Here is a 6305-nt window from a genome sequence, read left to right on the forward strand (position 1 = left end):
CTGCCTTCTCCTGATGGGAACCAGAGGGGCTGGGGTTAGAGCCCCCATGGGGGAAAGCAGTGACTCTGGGCTCAGGGGTGGGGCTGGTGTGAGGAGGTGCCCACCCTTGGGAGGGGCTAGGGCTAGGTGCTGGGCTGGATCTCCTGAACTGGGAGGGTGGGCACAGAGTGGGAGCTGCGGCCAAGGAGAGCAGGAGCTCCTTCCCCATGGGGCAGAGTGTGGGGGTTTCAGGAGGAACAAAGCTCCAGTTCTGGCCATGCCATGGCTCTGGGGTGCGGGGTTTGGAGAAGGCTGTAAAATGGGCTCTGTGCTTGTCGGCTCTGGGCAGGATGCAGGGAAGGCGCTGCTGGCCCAGGGGAACCTGGCAGGCTGGGGAATCAAAGAAGACCAGCCTCTAGGGGTGGGATGAGACGTCTAAAAGCGTGCGGTGATGGGGAAGATACCAGGCTGGGATTCCAGGGGGGAGAGGGCATTTCCCAGCTGGGGGGAGGGGGTGCCCCTGCGGGGACATGCTCAGTGTAGGGGCGTCTGTGGGGGCAGTGCAGTTAGGTTGGCCCCTCTCCTGCCTCAGCCTGGAGGGATGCCCTGCCGGGAGCGGGGCACCATGCTGACAAAGGAGGTGACCCTGCTCACATGGGGTCTCTCCTGGTCTGTGTAGTGATGGGGGGAGTGGGGTCTGGAATACTGTTCTGGCCTCCAGCCAGCCAAGCCATTGCACAGCCGAACCGGGATGGAGTGGACTGGTTAGCAGTGCACAGAACGAAGTGGGGGAGGGTGACAGCTGTGTTAGGAATAGCTCAGCTGGGGGAGCCCTGAGCCGGGGGTCCCAGAGCACACGGAGCCCTCCAAGGGACAGGGAGGCTATGCCGGGGCAGGGCTGTTCCCTGGGGGCCTGTGTGCAAGGGGAGGGTCTGTGCTGCATGTAACCGTGGTGCTGGGGGCTTGGAGGCCAGAGTGGGGTGTTCTATCCTTTCCCTGGGGCTGGCGCTCACCGTTTGTAAGGCCAGGGCATCTTCAGGAGGATGCTGACCGCGGTCTTGGTGTGTTGTCTGGCCAGTAGGTGGAGAATGTCTCTCGTCCCCTCACTCAGCCGCCCCCCCCGGGGTGGGCTCAGTGTGTAGGAAAGAGCCGCCCGGAGATCCTGCACCTGCGGAGGCAAAGCAGGGACTGAGACCCTACCCCCGCTGTGGGTGGGTGGCAGGCAAGGGCCAGGAGGAACTGGGCAGGCTCAGAAACAAGGCAGCGGTCACATGGCCCGGCGGAGGCCATGGATAAACTCTCCTAGCGAGTGACTGAGCCGAGGGGGGTTCTGGGTTCGGTACCTTGAAACCCCCACCCGTGATCCAGCACCGTAGAACTAAGGGTCCCGATCCCGCTGCCCAGTGACACCCCACCCCCCGGATATCCCGGCTGTACCTCCCCTTGTGACAACATGCCTGGGCTGCTTCAGCACCAGAGTGGGGTCTAAGCGTCTGGGATGCATTTCCATCCTGTACGTCAATCCATGCCCACTGGGCAAAGAGTCAGTGGACACGGGGGACCCCACCGCAGGCTCTGTTCCTCCAGCTGGGGGATGGGTCTGGAGATAGGGCACATTTCCCAGGGAGTGAGCTGGGCAAGCCAGACTCCTGGGATCAAAGCCTGAAAACCATTACAGGGCCGTGCCCAGCGGCCCCCTTGCAGACAGGGCATGGATGGGTCCCATTGATCAATGATGGTGAGAAGGGATGTCTCCCCTCCACATCCTCCCTCGTGCCCCAGGAATTCTAGGCACGGGGCAAGATGGAGCTGCCCGAGATGTCAGCATGGTGCCTCCAATGCCCAGCCATTACTTGGCCCTGCAGCTCTGATTCTTGCTCTCTCAGCACCGCCTCCATGACGCCCGCCAGCTGGTCTGCACACTCCTCCTTCTCCAGCAGGCCCACCAGCAGGGTGAAGCTGAAGGGCATGAGGTCACTCGATTGCAGGTGCTTCGCGATGAGCTGCAGGGAAAGGCACAGACCGAGTGTGAGCAGCGAGCCCCGGCCCGGGGAGGTGGGTTTGCTCTTCGGGGAACGGGGACAGAGGCACTGGCAGCCTGTGCCCAGGGCTATGTGAGTGGGCACTGGAGCCCATACCCAGGAATTTCCATCTGCCGGCTCCTCATCGAGGGAAGGAGCCAATAACCTCCCTTTCCCATGTGTGTGTCTGTCTCTCCAGCCACAGTCTTTTACTCACCATAGCAACATGGACAGGGTTCTCTCTGCAGCTGGCATCCTTCTGCGTCTTGCTCAGCACGCTCACCACTGCCCCTGTCTTGGTGTACACGACAGCTGCACAAGAAACCAGCAGTGCTCAGGCAGAGCTCTCAGGGCCGGATTCTTCCCCCTCCCCTTCGAGCCAGATCAGAGGTGCCAAAGAGCCAGACTCCAGCCGCAGCTGGGAACGACCAGCTAGGGTGAGCTCTCAGCTGGCTTCTGGGCCAACTGCCCACTCTTCACCCTGATGTAGAAGGTGTGTTGGGGCTGGGGTGGGATCAGGGGAGGTCCCAGATGGTCCCAGGCACCTCGTGAAGGGCAGATGCCAGGTCATCCCGGGAGGTACCAACCCACCTCTGCTCTGTGTCCCTTTGGTCAGGGCTGCGATGAAGGCGCCATGTTCTCTCTGCAGCCCTGCTCGCTAGGTAACGGCCGGGGCTGTGAAGGCTGAGAAGTGGCGACTGCTTCCGCTCTATCTTACCTTTGCAAGGCGTGAAGAGCCAGTAGAGAGCCTGAGATGCCCAGTATCTGGTGGCCTCCTGAGCATCGAAGGCCTGGCTTGTCAGCAGCCCGGCCATGTAGCCCTGCTCTACCATGGGTTTCAGGTCCTAATGGGCCACCAAACAGAAATTGAGGGCATAGGTCGGGACGAGCCCAGCTCTGTCTGTATTCCCCCCACTTCCCGTGAGCGCTGGGGGGGGGGGGGACAGCAGGGTCTGCGCTGCTCACCTCGGTGATGGCTTTGAAGCGGTAGAACATGAAGAGCCGGGCGCTGGCTCTCACAGCTCGGCTCCTCTCCTGGGACCGGGGAGAGCAGATCCACGGCTGCAAGTGCTGGGGAGTAGGGAGAAAGTCGTGTGAGCGGCAGCAATGCCGGGGCGACCTCCAGAACCTGCTTCCTGCCCCAGCAGGGAGAGGACATGGAGCATTTAACCTCTTCTCCTCCACTTCCGGACACTGGAACTCAGCGCTCCTCTCCTGTCTGGGGGCGTTGGCACAGGTCTGAGGGTCTTGGGCTCAGCGCTTTGAGGATTCTCCCCATTGATCCTGTAGGGTCTCGGGGCTGTTTCCTTCAGGGGAACAGGTGCTCCAGGCCAAATGTAGGAGGCCAAAGTGACACCCCTGGAGCAGGACTAGGATTGTCTTGCTGGATCCCAGGGTTGGGTGTATGCCCCAGGGGGACTGGCTAGTTCATAGCAGCGGGGAGGCCTGCTCAGCCCCCTCGGGATCAACTGGAGCCTTCCCTCTTGTGGTTGGGGTAGAACCTGACCAGCCGGCCCATCCCCAGATGGCCAGTGCGAATGGGCCCCTCCCCCCGCCCTATCATACCAGAAAGAGATGCAGTAGCGTGGTGGGGGTCAGGTGCTGCTCCAGGAACGTCTGCAGCACAAGATCCAGGCCCTCCCAGGGCAGTTCTTGGAGAGACTGGAGCAGAGACAAGCAGGGAAGTAAATAACAAGGGAGGTGGGGTGCACAAGGCAGGGGGACGAGTGGATCCCCCCGTCTGGAGCCAGGTGCTGTTGGTATTCGGGGTCCCTTTACCCAGGTGATACTGATCCCCCTGCACATAGACATGGGTCTCACCTGGACCACGGGCTGCCCTTCCCCAAAGAATCCTTCCTCCCACCTGGGCTCCCCAACATATGTACTGAGCTGGGCTCTGGAGGGAAGGCCTCCTCCCTCCCGCTCTGGAGGGGCCCCAGCTGCCCCCCAACACCCCGCTGGCTCCCCAAGGGCTGAGCTGTTCATCCCGCTCCAGCCAATCTCTGTTTCTGTGGCAGGGCGAGTCATGGCCTGGCTGTGTGGCTGTCCCGAATCCATGCTTTGCTCCCTCTGCACCAAATGCTATTTAACGCTCTGGGCCAGAGCCTCAGCTGGTGTAAACGGGGGTAGCTTCTAGCTCCCTGTGCCAAGAATCCAGGGTAATTCTATACAGTCTCACAGACACTCACCTCTACAGCTGTTCTCCCTGCCAACCCCACTGCAGAGTTAACTGCGTAGCCACTTGTCACCAGCCCTTTGGAAAATAAACCGAGGGGCTGGATTTGGCTGGACACGCAGCTCTCTGCATCGGACCAGGGTCCAGCTACTCAGCAGGGGGTGGCTGAGTTTCCCAGCCAAGGAGGCAGGTGGAAGCTGCAGCTTTGTCCATGCCTCACTAACCTCTGCCCGGAGAGCGGAGCTTTTTGCCACCTCAGTCCCTCTCAGCTTCGCCAGGGCTGGGCGCTGAATCATGGCGCTGGTGATACAAGTCCCGATGGTCTCATCCTCCTGTTCCTTAGACAGGCGAGGCTCAAATTTCCTGATTGGAAGAAACGGAGCAGACGGGGCCATTAGACTGGAGACAGGTCCTGGCATGAGTCAGGTTGAGTTTGATGGCTCAAGGGACAGCTCCCTCCCTTAGCAGCAGAGCTCCAGGGGGCATCTCCAGCAGAGCCACCGCCTAGGGAATGGTCCTGTCTGGAGATGCCTTTGCCCCCTGGTCCCGGCAGGGGCTCTGCTGGGGAAGCTGCTCTCCGGGGCTGATCCTGGGCCCTGCTCTGCGGCTGCACCCATTCACAGCACTTCATGCTGACGGGAGGGGCTCCCTCTTCCCAGGCAAGACCCAGAGATGGGGGCTGGATAAAGAGACCCGGAGGCCGAGGAGGGTATGGCCCGTTAGTGAGCCACCAGGGAGAAATATCCTCCGGTTCTTATTGCAGCTCCTCCCTCCCCCACTTCCTCTCCCTCCATCTGCTCCTCCCCGGCTGCTGGGCTCCGCAGCTGAGTCAGGCCCCATGGACGTACCCTATGTATGAGATGGCCAGCAGGGCATGCTGGTGATCGGGGCTCTGCAGCCGGGCCCGGTCCTTGCCTCTGAGCATCTCCTGCAGCACAAAGCAGAGAGTCAAAGGTAAAAGAATTTGGGGGAGCCCGGTTCCTCAGCAAGATCTGGAATCTCCAAACGCAGTTTGACGCCCCCACCGACCCTCAGCCCCAGCGTGCAGTGCACTGGGGCACGGAGCTGGGAAGCTGGCCCGGGAGCGGCCATGTGGCCAGAATGCAGGAGACATTCACCAGAGCCCCTATTTCGCCATTCCTGACGGCACATCTGGAAACTTCAGCATCTGCCACGGAGCAGGGAAGGGGGATCTGGGCAGAGGCGATTTCGTGACGGGGAGCATTAGAGTCCTGAACAGCTGAGGTCAAATATTTTCCTGCAAACCAAGGGAGGGCTGCGCCTGTTAACTCCTCAGGATCATGTCCCGGAGTGAAAACCCTTGGAGTTAATCCCCAGGGCGCTTTCTGGCTGCCAGGCAGATCCCTGAGAAGTGGGATGGGGAATGGTCCCAGGTGTAAGCAGCATGAATCCGCTAATGGAAAATAGTGTCATTTAATTCCTTGGGCTGGAATCGCACCAGAAGAATCTGGCATCAGCACTGGGTTTGCAGTGCACAATGTAGAACCCTGGGCACCGGGTCGCAAACACAGCACATGGCCTTTAAACGCTAGAGACTGTGGCACGTGCATCTGCCCTAGGGACCCCTCCCAGGACCCAAGCGTGCTCACTCACCAGCAGGGGGGACAGCACGGTGTATGTGTCCTGGCTCACCAAGGGAATCCTGCTCACTTGGGTGACAGCTTCACCCACCAGCGCGAGGCTTCTCAGAAAAGCAGATCTCACCAGTGGATCCTGGGCTCACAGGCAGGATGGGGAGAGAACAATGAGGAAACAGCCACAGGCAATAGAGAGCTGAGACACAAGGCTACAGGGCGAGTCTCTACAAGGGAGCTGCTGTCCTAGGCGGGATTGCCCTCATGCCCTAAGGGAAAGGACCTGGCTTGCCGAGTGGAACATCTTTGCATTCCCTAGGGCTGTGGGTCTCCAACTATTTTTACTGATGACCCCTTTCACACAGCAAGCCTCTGGGTGTGACCCCCCTAATAAATTAAACACCCTCTCTAATATATTTAACACCATTATAACTGCTGGAGGCAATTGGGGTTTGAGGTGGAGGTTAACAACTTGCGACCCCCCCATGTAATGACCTCGTGACCCCCGGAGGGGTCCCGACCCCCAGTTTGAGA

The sequence above is a fragment of the Chrysemys picta genome, unplaced genomic scaffold (genome assembly GCF_011386835.1).
Source record: "Chrysemys picta bellii isolate R12L10 unplaced genomic scaffold, ASM1138683v2 scaf1855, whole genome shotgun sequence".
NCBI classification, from domain to species: Eukaryota; Metazoa; Chordata; order Testudines; family Emydidae; genus Chrysemys; species Chrysemys picta.